This window comes from Tenrec ecaudatus, chromosome 4, assembly GCF_050624435.1.
Source record: "Tenrec ecaudatus isolate mTenEca1 chromosome 4, mTenEca1.hap1, whole genome shotgun sequence".
In the NCBI taxonomy this organism is placed as follows: domain Eukaryota; kingdom Metazoa; phylum Chordata; class Mammalia; order Afrosoricida; family Tenrecidae; genus Tenrec; species Tenrec ecaudatus.
This window is the reverse complement of record NC_134533.1, coordinates 122,998,710-123,012,505: the sequence shown is the minus strand read 5'-3', so window position 1 is coordinate 123,012,505 and position 13,796 is coordinate 122,998,710.

Here is a 13,796-nt window from a genome sequence, read left to right as displayed (position 1 = left end):
CCAAGAAGTGATTCAAAAATATTTTTTGCTTTCTTTTTAATTGAGTTTTTTTAATCATTAATTTTCTAAAATTGGTGGTTCTTACAGCTCTTGTAATAATCCACACATCTACTGTGTCAAGCACATTTGTACATATGTTGCCATCATCCTTTTCAAAACATTTTCTTTCTACTTGAGCCCTTGGTTTCAGCTCTTCTTTTTTCCTTCCTTCCCCACACTACCACCCTCATGAACCCTTGAAAAATATAAATTATTATTTTCATATCTAACACCATCTGCTATCTCCCTTCACCCATGCTACTGTTGTTTGTCACTCTGGGTGGGGGTAGTTATATGTCTATCATTTTTCTCCCCCCACCTTTCCCCTACCATCATGGTATTGCTATTTCCATGATTGTTCCTGAGGAGTTTATCTGTCCTGGATTCTGTGTGTTGAGAGCTCTTATCTGTACCTATGTACATGCTCTGGGTTAGCCAGATTTGTAGGGTAGAGGTGGGATCATGATAGTGGGGAGGAGGAAGCATTAAGGAACTAGAGGAATGCTGTATGTTTCGTTGGTGCTATACCATACCCTGGCTGCCTTGTCCCAACCTTGTGACCCTTCTGTGAGGGGATATCCAATTGTCTACAGAAGTGCTTTGGGTCTCCATTCTGCCCCCAGCCCCCTCCCCCCTTTCTCTATTAATTTGTTTGTTTTGGGTCTTCTGATGCCTGATACCTGATTCTGTCGACATCTCACGATCAACATGCTGGTCTGCTTCTTCCATGTGGGCTTTCTTGCTTCCCAGCTAGCTGGCTGCTTGTTTATCTTCAAGCCTTTAAGACCCCAGATGCTATATCTTTTAATAGCTGGGCATGATCAGCTTTCTTCACCACATTTTCTTGTATACTTATTTTGTCTTCAGTGATTATGTCGGGAAGGTGAATATCACAGAATGTCAGGTTATTAAAACAAAGTGTTCTTGCATTGAGGAAGTACTTGAGTAGAGGCCCAATGTCTGTCTGCTACCTTAATACTTAACATAAATATATGTCCATAGATCTATGTCCCTATTGTTATATAAAATATATTTATGTATGTACATGCCCATGTTTCTACCTCTATAAATGTTCTTTCCTTCTACTTTCCTCTTGTCCCACTATCATGTTCAACCTTCATTCGGCTTTCAGTTATTCCTCTCTGCTACATTTCACTTGCTGGCTCCCTCCCTTTCTTTCCCCCACCTCCCCCTTTCCCATGTAACCCTGGAATCATTGGTCCCTTTGTTTTCTCCTCAGGATTATTTATCCTGCCTATCTTATATAGCTAGACATGGGGGGGGGGAGGACAAGCTTATAAATAATTCTAGGTTTGTCTGTTGACCTTTATGAATGTTTTCCAATTGAGTCTAATAAGGTGCTGAGCCCTGTCCCTGAAGTCTATTTTTGGGATTCCTTGGGAACTTGCTTTGCTCCCCTTGCTGCTCTGTTGTACTCCCTTCACATAATTCCCACACTGTGAATCCAGTGTTGTCCCCCATAGAGATATAGGTCAGTGATGGGATGCTGTGTCTCATGGTGGACTGGCCCTTTAGTCCTCTCTGTGCATTGACTGCTCTGAATAGGAGTATTGTCCTTGGGTATTGGTGGGTCAGGATTCGGTTCTCTCTCTCTCTCTCCCTCTCTCCTTTCCTTTTAGTTTGTTCCCATGTGTTTTGAGCAGACCCACCCCTCTCCCTGAGCTGTATCTTCAGGTCTGTCCACTGTAGTGCATTCTTTTGGGGAGGGGGTTCACATATTTGGGGTCGGGGCTGGCCCCGCAGACCTCTGTTGGTTCACTGCTTCATGCTAGTATGTTTCCCTCAAATCTTGGTGCACCAGGTTGAGGTCTGGTCCCTCTCTCCCTTTCCCATAGAGACATAAACAGTACCCTCCCCATGGGTGGGTTAGTGCCCTGTTTCCCCACTACCCATGTCCTATTTTCCCCCTTCTCCTCCTCCTCCTCCTTCTTCTTCTCCCCTCCTTTTTAGTTGGCTGCCATCTGTATCCCTGGGTTGGGTTGACTCCTGCCAGAGTACCTGGACCTCACCCCAGTAATTTATGCATTTAGTAGCTTTCCCTGTATGCCGCTTATGTTTTTTAAGCTTACCTAGTGGACTTATCGTGTACTTGTCCTTTTGTGCTTGGCTGACTTCACTCAGCATAAGGTCCTCCAGCTCTTCCCATGGGATGTTGTGCTTCATGTGTTCATCACTGCTTTTTAGGAATGTGTAGTGCTCCATTGTATGTATGTACCGATTTTTTAATCCATTCGTTCATTGATGGAAATTTAACTTGTTCCTACTCTTCGAAATTGTGAACTGTGCCATGATGAACATTGGAATGCATATGTCTGGCTGTGGTCTATTTCTTTCCTTTTCTGGGTATATGCCCAGTAGGGGGATTGCTGGGTCATATGGTAGCTCTATTTCCATCTGTTTTTTATATTGCCAAATTGATTTCTATAGTGGCTGTACATACCTACAGATCCAACAGCAGTGGGTCACAGTTCCTAGCTTACCACAGCCCTTCCAACACTTGTTGCTTTCTGATTTTTTGAATTGGGTTATCTTTGAAGATGTTAGTTGGTATCTCATAGATATTTTAATTTTCATTTCTCTTCTGGCTAATGATCAGGAACATTTTCTCATATATATTGACCATTCGGATTTCCACCCATATGAAACTTCTGTTCAGGTCCTTTGCCAACCTCCTCAGTGGGCAATTAGTTTTTTTCTTTTTGGAAGCTAGCAGAGTATTGTAGATTTTAGTAATAAGGCCTTTGTCTGATGTGTCATTGCTAAAGATGTTTCCCAGTCTGTGGGCTCTCTTATTACTCTCTTGGTGAATTCTTTCGATGTACACGGGTGTTTTATCTTCAGTGTACCCCACTTGTCAATTTGTGACTCCTCTGTTAGTGTCCTTCCCTATTTCTGATAGCATATGTATTTCTTGTGCCAAAGTTCTCAGGTTTGTCCCAGTTACTTCATGAATGGCCCTAATAGTTTGGGGTTCAATTTAGCTTCTTATCTCTTTTACTTTGTTATAATTGTTAGTTGGTTTGTTTCTTTTCTTTTTTTTAAAAACATTTTATTAGGGGCTCATACAACTCTTATCACAATCCATACATATACATACATCAATTGTATAAAGCACATCCTTACATTCTTTTCCCTAATCATTTTAAAAGCATTTGCTCTTATTTATTTATTTTGGTAGATGAAATCCAGGGTAGGTAAATCTATAGAGAAAGTAACTAGATCAATGGTTCTGTGAGGACGTGGCAGGGAGGTTCAGAGGAAATGGGGAGTGAATAACAATGAGGACAAGAATGAAGAAAATGTTATAAACTGACTGTGGTGATGATTGTACATCTCCTCTTGATGTGATTAGACTGTTGAATGGTATTGTATGATATGTGAATTATGTGCAATAAAACTGTTGGGGGAAAAGCATTGCTCCTACTATTTGTTCTAAGACTTTCATAGCTTTAGTTTGCATATTTAGGCCCTTACTTTATTTTGAATTTGTTTTTGTGTATTATGATGTGAGGCATGGATTCTATACATTTCTTAATTAATATTCTCTATTTTACTTCTTTGGCTTCTGATATGGCTACACAGAATCTCACAGACAAAAATCATGAGTAAAGGGTTTATTAAAGAAATGAACAAGGTGTAATCTCAGTAAGAAATTCTCAGGGTAGTTGTTTACCAGGATATGTTACAGCATTTCAGGTCTGCAAATAAATGCCTAGTGGGGCAAACTACTCTGCTGTAAGCCTTAACTAGAAAGTATTCAACTTAAGCTCCACTGGTGAGCAAGCCCAACTCCATGAATTAGTGCTCAGAGGCACCCCAGTCACTCCAAGCTGCCCAAAATATTCATTTTAACTTGCTTCAGGGATTGTGAGCTTCCTCACTCTGTTCCATGCTCTGACTCCTTGTTCTGCTGCTGCTCTTCAGATGGATAGCTGTCATCTGTATCCAAGAAGTTCACTGAGCAGGGATTTCAGGTCCAGAGGACCGGCTCCACTCCTGGGTTTTGCTGCTAATGAGATATCTCCTCCTGTTTCTCAGGGAACCCATTTTGTACACTTCTGTATGGCGCTTGAGGACATTCTAGTCTCAATGACTCACAGGTGAATCCTATCAGTGTCTTCCCCTATCTTCTGACCAGACCATCCAGGGAAAAGTTGTTTGGGGGGAGTTAGAGATTTTGGCTAGAAGAGCCGTAGTCAATCATTCACTGCCCCTCTTATTTATTTTTCTGCATATGAAAATACAATTTCCCACCATTACTTATCAAAGAGACTCTTCTTTCTCCATCGCCTGTACTTGTGTAGTTAGTTGCCTTTGAGTAAGTTCTAACCTATCATGATGTTCTGTGCAACAGAATGAAACCGAGTGCCTGGTCTGTGCCATCCTCCAATTGCTATGTTTGAATCCACTGGGGTGCATCCATCTCCTTGAGAGTTGCCTTCTTTTACACTGACTCTGTGCTTTGCCAAGCACGATGACCCTTTCTAGGGATTGGTCTCTCCTGATAATCTGCCCGCAGTAGGTGAGCAGAAGTCTTGCCATCTTCACTTTTAAGGAGCACTCTGGTTCCTTTCCAAGACAGATGTGTTTGTTCGTTTGGCAGTCCATGGTGCTTTCAATATTCCTCCCCAGCACCATAATTCAAATGCACCAATTCTTCTGAGCTCCTTTTTATTGTCCAGCATTCACCTGCATTTGAGGTGATTGAAAATAGCATGATTTGGGTCAGGTATTTCAAAGTGTCATCCTTGCCCTTCAACACGTTAAAGAAGTCTTGGGCAGCACATTTCCCTAGTGCAATATTTCATTCGATTTCCCGATTCTTGCTTCCATCAGCACTGATGGTGGATCTTAGCAAAATGACGCTTTTGACAACTTCATTTCCCCCTCCATTTATCACGATGATATCTATTCGCCCACCTGTGAGGATTTGGGTTTTCTTTACATTGAGTAGTGATCCATTCTGAAAATTCAGTCCTTGCTCTTCATCAGGAATGCTTTAAGTCCTCCCTGCTTTCAGCAAGCAGGATTGTCTAATCTGCATACTATAGGTTGTGAATAAACCTTCCTCCAATCCCAATGCTACATTCTTCTTCATATAATCCAACTTCTGGGATTATTCGTTCTGCATGCCCCTTGAATAAATAGGAGATGATACAAAGCTGGTGCACACTTTTCCTGACTTAAAGCATCCAGGATCCCCTTGCTCTGTCATCTGACTGCCTCTTGGTCTGTGTCTAGAGTTTGCATGAGCAGAATGAAGTTTTCTGAAATTCCCATTTTTCTCAATGTTATCCATAGCTTATTATTATCCAGACAGCGGAATATGCTTGCATAGTCAACAAACTAGAAGGAAACCCCTTTCTGGTGTTCTATTATTTTAAGGCAAGATCCACCTTGAATTTCTGGCAGATCTCCATCGATGTGCTGAAGCCATTTTTATTGAGTGTTCATCAGCAAACAATTTCTTGCATGTGATATTAATGGTATTGTTCGATAACATCTGCATTTTACTGAGTCACCTTTCACTGGCACGGAGACAAACATGCGTCTCTTCCAGTTGGTTGGCCACATAGTTGTCTTCCAATATTTGGGTACAGACGAGCGAGGGCTTCATCAGCTTGTTGAAACCTTTCATTTAGCATTCTGTCAATTCCTGGAGCCGTGTTTCTGACGAATGCTTTGAGTGCAGCTTGAACTCCTTCCTTCAGCGCCATTGAATCTTGCTCATATGCTACCTCTTGAGATGGTGAAATGTCGAGTAGTTCTTATTGCTACAGTGACTGTGTACTCTATTTTCCTTTCAGCTTCTTGCATTGCCCAATGGTTTGCTCCCAGAACCTTTCAATACTGCAACTTGAAATGTTTCATCACTTCTATCAGCTTGAGATGTGCTGATGGTGTTCTTTCTTTTTGCCTTTCCATATTTAGCATTCTTTTCTAAAAATCATTTTATTGGGGGCTTATACAACTCTTATCACAATCCATACATACATCAATTGTGTAAAGTACATTTGTACATTCATTGCCCTCATCATTCTCAAAACATTTGCTCTCCACTGAAGCTCCTGGCATCAGCTTCTCATTTCCCCTTCCCTCCCCGCTCCCTCTTCCCTCATTATCCCTTGATAATGTATAAATTTATTATTTTGTCATATCTTACACTGTCCAACATCTCCACCAACAAGGGAGGAGGTTATATGTAGATCCTTGTAATCGGTTCCCCTTTCCAACCTCCCTTAACCTTAACCCTTAACCCTCCCAGTATTGCCACTCTCAGCACTGGTCCTGAAGGGATTATCTCTCCTGGATTCCCTGTGTTTCCAGTTCCTATCTGTACCAGTGTACATCCTCTGGTCTAGCCAGGTTTGTAAGGTAGAATTGGGATCATGATAGTGGGGAGGAGGAAGCATTTAGGAGCTAGAAGAAAGTTGTATGTTTCATCGTTGCTTCACTGAACCCTGACTGGATCATCTCCTCCCCGTGATCCTTCCCTAAGGGATGTCCAGTGGCCTACAGATGGGCTTTGGGTCCCCACTCTGCTCTCCCCCATACCTAGCATTCTTACAAACAATCATTTGGCCCTAGATGCTGGTTTAACTTCCAGACATGAGTCTATTTTACTTCATTGGTCTATGTGTCATGGTTTGACTTTATAACCACATCAGTTACAAAAATTGGTGAGACTGGCCTCTTCAATCAATAGCTATAGTTTCAAATTTTATTCTAAATAAAAAATATGCAAAGCCTACCATTGCTGCAATTATTTGTTTTTCTAAGATAATGTGATGGCATGGAAAGAGTATGTATTCTGGGATCTAATAAACAGATGTGTTAGGCTGGGGTCTCCAGAGAAGCAAAACCAATGTATGTGTAAGTATCCAGAAAGATATTTATATTAAGAAATGGCACACAAAGCTGTAGATTTGGGTAAATTCGGTCCAGTTCATTATGGGTGAAATGTCAGCTGGAGTTTTCTCTTAACTCATGTAGCTGCAGAACCTGTTGAACAAGAAGCAGGAAGATGAAATAGGAAGACCAGAGGCTAGTAGATACAGAGCTGAATGAATCCAAGGCTGGCCATTACCATGATGGTCCCTTAGATGCCAGGTGATATAAAATTAAGGAGAAGAACCATATGCAGGGTCCAGAGCCAACAAAAGAAGTGAGCTTGCTTCTGCACATTTTCAACCTATATTAAGAGTGGGTCACATCCTGAATGAAATCTCCCGCAATTGTATCAAGGCTGTGACCAGATTAAGGAGGTGGTATTTTACTCTTTTCTTCCCCAAACTGTTTCTTTTTAACATTTTATTAGGGGCTCATACAACTCTTATCACAATCCATACATGTACATACATCAATTGTATAAAGCACATCTGTACATTCTTTGCCCTCATCATTTTCGAAGCATTTGCTCTCCACTTAAGCCCTTTGCATCAAGTCCTTTTTCCCCTCCCTCCCCGCTCCCTCTCCCTCATGAGCCCTTGATAATTTATAAATGATCATTTGTCATATCCCCCAACCGGTTTGACTGCTTCACAGAAGATCGCATCGTAAAGCTGACCACACTATCTTAGATAGTATTATGGGGAACCTGGCCCACCCCAGTCGATGTAACCGTCGTTATTACGCCTGAATTCCAGTTCTGGCTGCAAGCTCTGGGCTCTTGAGTTCGCGTTTGCTTGATGCTGTTTCCCTCTCTGGGAAACGAAGAACTGTGGTGTTCAAAGAAGGCGGAGCAAAATATTTGAAGTGCAATACAAAAGCAAGTAATCTGTGTCATTATCAACAGCAGCATTGTTATGATAGCAAAATAGAATTCTTCAATTCGTTCTTCAGGTAGCCAAATAGATATTTTCCCTACTCTCTGAACAGAAGTAGGACATACTGTCAGCATTTTGAGTAACATATAATTTACATGAATGAAAAATCATTAACGAGCCTTTACCAAGAAATAAATGTTTAGTGTTAAATAGTAGTTTAATGGTAACTATTAATTGAGTATAACAATCTTACAGTAGCATGGTAGTGGGTTTTGCTTTACAAAGTAATTTGTGCCCAATCAGTAACTCACAGAAAATGGATAAAATAATAGTCAAAATTGTACAGTTACTTTTGAATTGGATATTTAGCATCATAGTAAACTCATAGGAGGCCTGGTGGTGTAGGGGTTGCCTTATGGTTAGCAGTTCAAAACTACCAACTGCTCTGGGGAAGTCCATAGGGTTGCTGCAGTGGGTTTTGGAGTAAACACATAATTCTTTTTGTATTTGTGTTTTAGTTTTTGAAATTTTAATACTTTTGAATAAATATTACATGCATGTCTTACTCAAAGGGTGCCAAAGAGTGTATAGGAAACAACCTCAGTAAGTCCCCAGCACTTCTGTCCCCAGAGACAACCAGCAATGTAAGTTTCTTATGACTCTTTTGAGAGGCATGTATGACATACATAATCAAACTCGTGTAGTAGTTTCCTCTGGCCCATTCAAGGAAATGCTAGCCTTCTGTACTTTGTTCTTTTCTCGCCAAGTAGAGTTCCCTGCACTCTAAGTTTGTATATTTTAGCCATGGCGTGCACATTGTTTCTGTTGGGTAAATTTCAACGTATGTATTCTCAAATTGTCCTCCATAAAGGTTGTTCAAATATACAGTCTTTACATCAGTGCAGGGGTGACTTTTCTGAGAGCTTTGCCAAAAGAGTAATTAGATTTTTCTATTTTTTAATTTGGTGAAAGGTGTTGTCTCAAACCAAAACCCAACCCAAGTCCATGCCATCAAGTGGCTTCTGACTCACTTAAGGTAGCCACATGGTCTCAGTTAGCTTCTGAGGCTGGAACTCCATTCAGAAAGTGAAAGCTTCGTCTAACTCCTGCAGCCCAGCTGGTGGTTTCAAACTGCTGATGCTGGAGTTCAAAACCTAACGGGTAACCCACTCACCACCAGGCCTCCATACATGATATTTGTGATGGTTAATTTTCATAATTAGCATTTTTCATCATTAGAATCTTTTTCAATGTGTACTTGTATTCCCTTTATTATAAATTGATTTTTTCTATTCTGCTTATTTTTAAGTAATGCTCTTAATTTTCTTTGCTGTTTTTTAGGAACTCGTTATATATACCCAATTATATCCTTCTGTCTGTGATATAAGTTGCAAATATTTTCTTGCTTGATATTGTCTTATTACTTTGCTTATGACAATTTTCACTCTTATTACTTTGCTTATGACAATTTTCACTCTGTAGTTAAATTTATCAGTATGTTCTTTTCAGATGTTATGCTCTCATATCATACATAGAGTGATCTCTCCTGGTTTACATTTATTAAGAAAGCCTCATGAGTAGTTTTTATTAGTATTCCCCCCCCCCCCCCAGGGTTATCTATTACCTTGGTGGAACTCTGATGGCTTCTAGGTGAAGCGCCTGACAACTACTCAAACGATCGCCCCCTCCCTGCACTGAGAGAGAAAGCGGTGGCACTCTGCTCCGGTAAAGCCCACAACATTGCAGAGGCTATGGGGCAGATAGACTGTTATACAGAGCTACCATGAGTGCAAATGGGTGTGCCAGCTTTGTCATCTTGGCCATCACATGATAACTTTAGGATTATCCTCCCACAGTGATTGTTGTACCTTCAGTTTTTAAATTGTGTTTGATTGTATTACCATGGGAGTTAAATAACAGAAAACAATTTAGCTTCATGCACAATGTTCGCAAACAAAATATAAGCAAACAAAAATAATACCAAATACCTAGCTCCATAAACAAAGTCCTTCTGGAAAGTACTTATAGGCTCATGTCTGTATTTCATAATGTAGTTTGAAAGGGACTTATAATCTGTAGCACCAGAAACTCACAACATGAGGTCATGCCCCTTTATTTTGAAAGCTGTGCATACTAATTTGGCATTATTGTTTGAAGTACCTTGGGTCAGTGGGTGCTACATTTAAAATCTGATCTTAGATTTTGGGTGGCTTTAAATGGAAGGGGAAAGCCACTTAAAAGGCATTTTTGTTAACTTCATCTTTTTGTTTTTCCTGGTACTATTCGACTACCCTCGAAACCTTATGTGGAGGATGGCGAAAGCTTATAAATGAGCAGGTTAGGAAACCCATTCTCATTCTAGCATATGCCTTTTAGAGGATGATGAAGTGTCATGTAATCTCCCATATTTAAAACTTTAATTCCCTGTGTCAATTCCTTCTTGCTTTTGATGATTTTATGAAGCACCTTTTGAATCGGAATACAGAACTGTGCATACCAAACTCCAAGAGAGAAATGAAATAAGCCTTTGACCTACAGACTGACCGAGTTCTGAATGGGGGAATTGGATAGATTCTGTCTTCCTGACATTGAAGGCACTGCAATTTGAATATCCCATCCTTGAGTGTGTTCTCGTGTGGGTTTCCATCCTAATTTTCAGCATAAAAGCATTATTTGAAGATGCATTTGCAGGAAGAAGCTGCCTACTCTGAGTCTTCCACTAGACATGTCATCCACTTTGGTAGCGCTTAAAATAAAGTACCCAGATAGAAGGTAAGCTGAAACAGCCAACAAGCAATATAATACAAAATGTTATGGGTAAAGTGTGTTACTCAGACCCTTCTAAAATACACTCTCCCTTTATTTTGAAGGCTGAGGTATAGGCAACTTGGCTAATGGAACTCGTCTTTTCCTTTGATCTCAATGGAGTTATCTTTTCGGGAAACTAAGTTCCTGTTCAGATAGCAGTTTTAGCTGAAGTTGACATGAAAGAGAAGGGCTGTTTAATTATTGCCCCTGAAAAACTTATCTTTTCTTTCTTGAAATTAGCGATTCTTTGTCTGTAACCACAAGCAGGAGGTTTACCTGCTGCTGCAAGTAAGGTGGGGGAAACTCCTTCATTTGATGTTTACTTTTGACTCAGGGCAGTATGCCAGCCATAGCTTTATGTGTTAACCTTGACTACAGCTATAGCCTATTGGTACACGGTGTCAGATTTTAGTCAGATGAGATAATAATAAATGTTCTACAGGAACATTTTTTGATTTCTTGACCCAAACACAAAACAAAACTCATCACCACTAAGTTGATTCTAATTAACAGGACCCTTATATATGGTTTGTGAGACTGGAAATCTTTATAGGAGCAAATAGTCTCATCTTTCTCCTGAGGAGCAGCTGGTGAGTCTGAACCACTGATCTTGTGTTCAGTAGTCCACTGCTATCTCACCTTGTAAAACTTGAGTAAGGCCTGAGAAGAAGGCTAGCTGAGGGTAGATGCTAACAGATGCTAGGATAATTGAATCTCATGGGTGGATGAAGGGCAGGCACTGGGAATATGCAGGCTGATTTCAGAATGCAACTTCCTTCTGTTTTCTGGGTATATCGGTCTATCTGTCTCAGAGAAGGGTGATGGGCTGTGGCAATGAGCTAGAATGGTGCTGTCCAGTATGGTAGTCCAAAATGGCAATGGCTCATTTGAACCCTGGCTGGTCTGAAATGAGATGTGTTGTACATGTAAAATGCTCTTGGGATTTTTGGAGATTTAGTAAGAGGAAGGAAATTCAGAATACCTCGTTGATAATTTTTATATAGTTACATGTTCAAAAGTTATGTTGGTTATATGGGGGTTAAGTGAAATGCATTAAAATTAATGTCACCTGCTTCTTTTTACTTAATTAATTTTATCATGGTGAAAAAACACGTAACAAATCATATGTTAATTCAACAATTTCTCTTTCTTTTTTAAGTAGAAATGCCAGAAAATTTTAAATTACCCCTGTGGCTAGCATTTTATTAGACAGCGCTGGTCTGGAAGTTAGAGATAATCAATCCATTTAATGGAACATCTCTGCTTTTAGGGGGATGATTGTTTCCCATCTCCCCAAACATCCATCTTTACAGGCTGTCTACAGATGCTACTGGGGCAGCTTCCCTGGCCTTGGGGGTGGAGGTAGAGTGGGACGGGGTGGGAGGTGGTGGGGGGTGGGGTGGAAAAGGGTGCTGCCCAGTAGGAAGTCACCGCTCTCTGAAGAAGAGGCTGGACAACTTGCTACCTTTGCTATAAGCGAAGTTGGGCCAGGCGTGGCTCCAGGGGCCAGTATGGATTGGGTTCAAGCGCAAAGCTGGGGGGGGGGGGGCGGGGTAAAGGAATGGCGAGTCTCAGTCAACTGCGTCTGGCGGTGAAACTTCGCTGGTTTGCAGGACAATCTGCAGGACAGCCTGACCTTGGGCCCTAGAGGAAGCGAGGCTGGATGGAGATCAAGTGGGCTTTTTCAGGGCACGCCATCTGCACGTGGCCCACTGCCCACCCCTGGCAAATCCCATCCGAAGTCTTAGTCCGAAGAGAAGGGGTAACGGCGAGCACAGTAGAAATCTCGAGTCAGCCCCCACTTCCGATTCGCTGTTCCCGCCTCCGCGTCCCCAGGGGCTCACTCTGACCAGGCGACTCGGCCGTCCTCTCTTCGCCCATGGAGCTTTGTCTCCCAGCCACGCCGAAAGGAGTAGGGGGAAGAGGGGGTAGACCGCCTGCGGCCTTCCAAGACCTTCCCCTTCCTGTAGAGGTCGCTGCCTCCCCTCTTCTTCTCTCACTTCTTAGGTCCTTGAGAGGGTGGCGGTGGCGTCTGGCCTAGGTCCCCGGGGTAGCGGGACCGGGATGGAAACGCCTTCAGATCTCTCCTCTGTGCCCGCGGGAGCGGAACCTAAAGAAACGGAGGGCGCTGGGCCTGAGAGCTGGGACTGGGAAGAGAACCCTGGCGGCGGAGAGAGGGGGGGGGAGCGGGAGGGGGGGGGACAGATAGCGAGGCACTGGGCCCCTGGCCTTTGAAATAGAAGGGAGGGTCACTCCCCGCAGCCTCTTCTCTCCTGAGAGCAAGCTGGGACTCTCCAGGGAAGACCCAGCACTGAGAGGATTTACTCACAAACACGTTTTCACTGTTCCCTTGTTTCCAAAGGGGCATTCAAGGATTTCTTCGTTTGTCCCGGGGCTCAGGGCCAAGGTGGTATCCCTCCCCCCGACACACATCGTTGTTCTGCGTTGGAAAGGCGCTTGGGCGTCTGCAGGCACAGGCAGGCCCCTGGCAGAGACCAGAGCCGAGCTGTACCTCCGGCAACCCTGGCGAGCCACTCTGAGAGACTGGTAGGCTTCATTTTCTTTCACGGGATACCCGGAGCTCACCCGAAGTGGGGAGAGTGGTAAAGCCTCTTACCCTTTCTTCCCGGCTCCCCAACCATTCAGGGAATCCTGGGAAGTCTACCACCAGCTTCTCTAAAGCCGCCAGCTCTTGGACTTTCAGCTATGAACATAAAAACAAAATTCCCATTTCAGACTCCAGGACAAGGCATTCAGGCTGCAGCTACACCCCAACACGCCAAGATCTTTTCACGGTGATTTTTCTTCATCTCCTATTTACCATTCGCCAGCTCATCTGTAACGAATATGAGGCTTCACTTCCTGGAGAACTGTAGTTCGGGGTCTACTTGATTCTGGTAATGAATTTGATCTACCTGCTAGATCAGCTGGAAATCCTACCCCAAGTGCCCCAGGATTAGCACTTGGCTTTCTCACACCGCCCCTAATTATCTAATAGCATGGGCTGGGAGGACTCGCTTTCTATTAAAATACTTTAACTATTAGCAGTAGTGATTGGAATTGTGATGATGACTAGATTTCAACAAATTAGAGCTTAAAAATGGGGAGATGGGAGAGAAGTGGCTTCTTTTAATTTCCCTGAGTTTAACATCAATAATTAGA